This window comes from Lissotriton helveticus, chromosome 7 (genome assembly GCF_964261635.1).
Source record: "Lissotriton helveticus chromosome 7, aLisHel1.1, whole genome shotgun sequence".
In the NCBI taxonomy this organism is placed as follows: domain Eukaryota; kingdom Metazoa; phylum Chordata; class Amphibia; order Caudata; family Salamandridae; genus Lissotriton; species Lissotriton helveticus.
In genome coordinates, this window is record NC_136068.1 from 1,598,818,816 (window position 1) to 1,598,824,815 (window position 6,000).

Below are 6,000 nucleotides of genomic sequence, written 5' to 3' on the forward strand. Positions count from 1 at the left end.
CATGGCGCAATACAAATAAAACACTCATACATCCTAATAAAACATTATTAATAATACGTATATACACACACGTATTAATACATTCAAATTCATGTACTCACTTTTAATAAATGTACATCTTACCAGTCAGACGACGCAGCAACAAACACGGAGGAATAACACACCTTTACCGCACGAACATTCACATCAATTTGGAAAAAGCCCCGTTGACGCATGTCAAATGCAACGCTACGTCACACAACGTAGAGCTGCGATTGGCTAAAAATTACGTAACGCTCATAATTACATCACCATCAATTAAAAAATAGAACGCTAACATCCCTTACGTAACAAACGTAAAGGGAATACATTGCGTAATACCCTTTACTAGAACAGAAAAACAAAAACTTTTATTTACATACACTACATAATTTTAGAAACGTATACACAAGCCAAGTGCGACCAAAAAACACGTACGGCAAAACGGAACACAATCCATGGCAACAAATACACCGAAATAGCAGCCATTGATAAAATAAAAATCAAATGCAAGAAGCCAGGCAGAAAGTACATGCGAGCAGAGAGACCTAATAAAATAATTACATTAGCTTTACAATAAGCAAATCAATAAACAAAAGTATAAAAGTCACAAAGACACGCTTTAATATTATGCAAATTAATTTGTCATTACCTGTCCATCGTAGCAGCTCATTCCCTGAAATAAAGAAAATATAAAAAAGAAAACACACAAAGAGAACATACACAGTGCATACATAAAACTTTTCACTACAACAATAAACAAACAAAAAAAAAAACTGTGCACGCACTACCAATCCTTCCGTTATGCCAGATCTCACAATCTTCCATCACACACGGAGCTGCTCCAGCACAGGCAACGGCAATGCAAGCTTCACTCAAACACGGAGCAGGTACAGCACAGGCAACAGCATTCCCTTACACATGGAACAGGTACAGCACCGAGAGCTGCAGTGCAATCTTCCCTCACACATACATCAGGTACAGCACAGCCGGCAGCAGTGCAAGCTTCCCTCACACACAGAGCAGGTACAGCACAGGCAGCAGCAGTGCAAGCTTCCCTCACACATAGATCAGGTACAGCACAGGCGGCAGCAGTGCAAGCTTCTCTTACACATGCAACAGGTACAGCACTGACAGCAGCAGTGCAAGCTTCCATCACACACGGAGCAGGTATAGCACAGGCAACGGCAATGCAAGCTTCACTCAAACACGGAGCAGGTACAGCACAGCCAACAGCAGTGCAAGCTTCCCTTACACATGGAACAGGTACAGCACCGACAGCAGCAGTGCAAGCTTCCCTCACACATAGATCAGGTACAGCACAGGCGGCAGCAGTGCAAGCTTCACTCGAAAACAAGGAGCAGGTACAGCACAGGCAACAGCAGTGCAAACTTCCCTTACACATGGAACAGGTACAGCACCGACAGCAGCAGTGCAAGCTTCCCTCACACATAGATCAGGTACAGCACAGGCGGCAGCAGTACAAGCTTCCCTCACACACAGAGCAGGTACAGCACAGGCAGCAGCAGTGCAAGCTTCCCTCACACATAGATCAGGTACAGCACAGGCGGCAGCAGTGCAAGCTTCCCTTACACATGCAACAGGTACAGCACCGACAGCAGCAGTGCAAGCTTCCATCACACACGGAGCAGGTATAGCACAGGCAACGGCAATGCAAGCTTCACTCAAACACGGAGCAGGTACAGCACAGGCAACAGCAGTGCAAGCTTCCCTTACACATGGAACAGGTACAGCACCGACAGCAGCAGTGCAAGCTTCCCTCACACATACATCAGGTACAGCACAGGCAGCTGCAGTGCAAGCTTCCATCACACACGGAGCAGGTATAGCACAGGCAACGGCAATGCAAGCTTCACTCAAACACGGAGCAGGTACAGCACAGGCAACAGCAGTGCAAGCTTCCCTTACACATGGAACAGGTACAGCACCGACAGCAGCAGTGCAAGCTTCCCTCACACATACATCAGGTACAGCACAGGCAGCTGCAGTGCAAGCTTCCATCACACACGGAGCAGGTACTGCACAGGCAACGGCAATGCAAGCTTCACTCAAACACGGAGCAGGTACAGCACAGCCAACAGCAGTGCAAGCTTCCCTTACACATGGAACAGGTACAGCACCGACAGCAGCAGTGCAAGCTTTCATCACACATACATCAGGTACAGCACAGGCGGCAACAGTGCAAGCTTCCCTCACACACGGAGCAGGTACAGCACAGCATACCCTCAGACCCTCACCCTCAACACCTCACCCTCACTAACTTCACCCTTATCACCTCACCCACAATTCCACACCCTCACTCACCCTCACCATCACTCACCCTCACTCACACTCAACACATCACCCTCATCTACACTCAACATCACCATCACTCACCCTCAACATCTCATCCTTAACACCTCACTCTTAACACCTCACTCACCCTCACTCATCCTCAACAAGTCACACTCACTCACCCTTAACACCTCACCCTCACCCTCAATACCATTCAACACCTCACCCTCACCTTCACTCAACATCACCCTCACTCACCCTCAACGACTCACCCTCAGTTACACACACTAACACTCAAAAACGCAACAGCACTCTGCCTCTCCATCATTCACACTCTATCCATCATTCACACACTATCCATCTTTCAGAAACTCTGCATCATTCACCCACTCACCATCATTCACCCAATCTCCATCATTCACCCAATCTCCATCATTCACCCAATCTACAGCATTCACCCAATCTACAGCATTCACCCAATAGACAGCATTCACCCAATAGACAGCATTCACCCAATCTGCAGCATTCACCCAATCTGCAGCATTCACCCAATCTGCAGCATTCACCCAATCTGCAGCATTCACCCAATCTGCAGCATTCACCCAATCTGCAGCATTCACCCAATCTGCAGCATTCACCCACTCTGCAGCATTCACCCACTCTGCAGCATTCACCCACTCTGCAGCATTCACCCACTCTGCAGCATTCACCCACTCTGCAGCATTCACCCACTCTGCAGCATTCACCCACTCTGCAGCATTCACCCACTCTGCAGCATTCACCCACTCTGCAGCATTCACCCACTCTGCAGCATTCACCCACTCTGCAGCATTCACCCACTCTGCAGCATTCACCCACTCTGCAGCATACACCCACTCTGCAGCATTCACCCACTCTGCAGCATTCACCCACTCTGCAGCATTCACCCACTCTGCAGCATTCACCCACTCTGCAATTTGAGGAATGTTAGGCCATTTTCTTACACATAAAGAAATTTCAGGACGGAAAACAAGGGGGTCGACGGAGTATAGCATCAGATACGTTAGACACAAAAAAAACTTAACATCATTGACCTAAAAGGATGCAAGGATGTTAATCAGTCTTCGGGCCAAAAAGTAAATTTAATTCGTACGATATTACAACAATATTACACAAAGGAAACAAATACAAATATGTGGCAGGAAGCGAGGACGAGGAGATACAAAGACACAAGTGAAACAGGCAACTTTTTCGCCGGGCAATAAACAAGCACTATTCATCCGGAGAATGGGACGGTTTAAAGACAGTAGTCAACAGTTACACAAAAAACCGGACGCATACAACAATAGCACTTCTTCTCACGGAATTCCGTCTAATATAAAGCAAATATGACGAAATAAACAAAAATTCAGAAACAATCAAATTTTTCAGAGGGAAATAAACAAGAACGATTCATCCGGAAAATGGGACGCATTGAATACAATAGTCGAGATTTACACAAAAAAAGAAACGCTTAACACAATAGCATTTATCCAGACGGAATTAGTTCAAATACAATAAAACATATTACGAACATAGAAAGAGTCAGTCACAAAAATCTAACGAAAAATACATTAGTTCACTGTACATGTCGTTCATACATTGCTAAAAATACTACAGTCAGCAAAGACACAAAGTTTCATTTCATACTTCAAGTACGTCAATAACAAATTATCCGACTACTTCAGCATCACACAAAAAAATAATAAAAAAACAACTTACATCAATATATTACAACACATTTACCACTTCGAAATGAAACAAACCCCTTTTGTATGTCAAATTACCAAAAAAAGGACATTAATACATTACATTACAGTTTAACAAAACATATGCATTACACATCGCCAATAAAAAACACTACTTTATGTTACATTACAAACATTTACAAATATTACGAGTGAATTAAATAAATTTAGCAAGTATTTAAATTTTACATAGTATATATACTACATTACATTACATTAAAATAAACTTAGGAATACATTCTTACCTGTCAAACGACGCAGCAACACCACCGGGACAAGAACACGCCTTCCGCACACCAACATTCTCGATCAATGGGGAATTCAACGGTTGACGTATGCAAATCGGAACGCTACGTCAAAAACGTCGCGCTCCGATTGGCTAGAAAAATACGTAAACAAAAAACACACACAACTCAAAAATAAACTAGACCGCTAAACATAGCAGACGTCGACGTGACGCTATACGTCGGCCATTTTAAAAAAAAAAAAAAAACGAGACTACACAAACATGTTACAAAACATACACATAGTTAGTACAATACATACACATTTAAAATTACATACTAATATACACATAAGACTGAAGTAATACAAAGGGGACACCTTTAGTTACAAACAACACATTACTTAATTATTATTAACATATACACACACTCTTAACATCACCCTCACACAACAAAACTATCACACTCTTTCACACACGCTCAGTAACGCTAAAACAACCACGCAACGCCACTCAGGCACGCAACGCCACTCACGCACGCAACGCCACTCAGCCACGCAACGCCACTCAGCCACGCAACGCCACTCACCCACGCAACGCCACTCAGCCACGCAACGCCACTCACCCACGCAACGCCACTCACCCACGCAACGCCACTCATGCACGCCACTCACACACGCAACGCCACGCACACATGCAACGCCACTCAGCCACTCACTGCCACTCTGCCACGCAACGCCACTCAGCCACGCAACGCCACTCAGCCACGCAACGCCACTCAGCCACGCAACGCCACTCACCCACGCAACGCCACTCAGCCACGCAACGCCACTCACCCACGCAACGCCACTCACCCACGCAATGCCACTCACCCACGCAACGCCACTCACCCACGCAACGCCACTCACCCACGCAACGCCACTCAGCCACGCAACGCCACTCAGCCACGCAACGCCACTCAGCCACGCAACGCCACTCACCCATGCAACGCCACTCACCCACCCTCAACCCCTCATCCTAACTCGCAATAACCCTCCCTCACCCTCACCCTCACTCACTCTCACTCTCACTCACCCTCAACACCTCACTCACCCTCAACACCTCACTCACACTCAACTCCTCACTCATCCCCACCCTCACTCACCCTCAACACCTCACCCTCACACAGTGCAATAGGTCTCGTAGGATTTTTAGTTACAGCTTTTACAATTGTTTATTGCTTTTTTGATTTGTAATTCTTTAGCATTGGCAAAAAAAAATAAAAATGCAAAAGATTTACAACAAAAAACCCATAAACAATTCTAAATGCACTAACTCTAATGCTGCGAGACCTATTGCATTTCCAATGCTTGTTTTAAATAAGATTACAAAGAAGACAATGAGCAAAAGAAATAAAGAGGCGCAAAAAGAAGAAAATAAAAGTGAAAGAGTGCATAGAAAAATAGTGACAAAATGTAACTTTAAAGGAAACATCAGAATACAATATGGTTTTTTACAAAACACAAAGTAGCAATACTCTTGGTATGTAATGCAGTATAGTTTTTACAAAACAAACAGTAGCATTGCTTTGAGTTTAACGCAACTTCCAAGGAAGTCGGGTAACACGTGCAGATCTCCTTATTATTTGATCCTTGTCATTATACAGAGAAACATTGTCAGGACAAACTTTAGACAACACTTTACCATTAGAACCAGTAT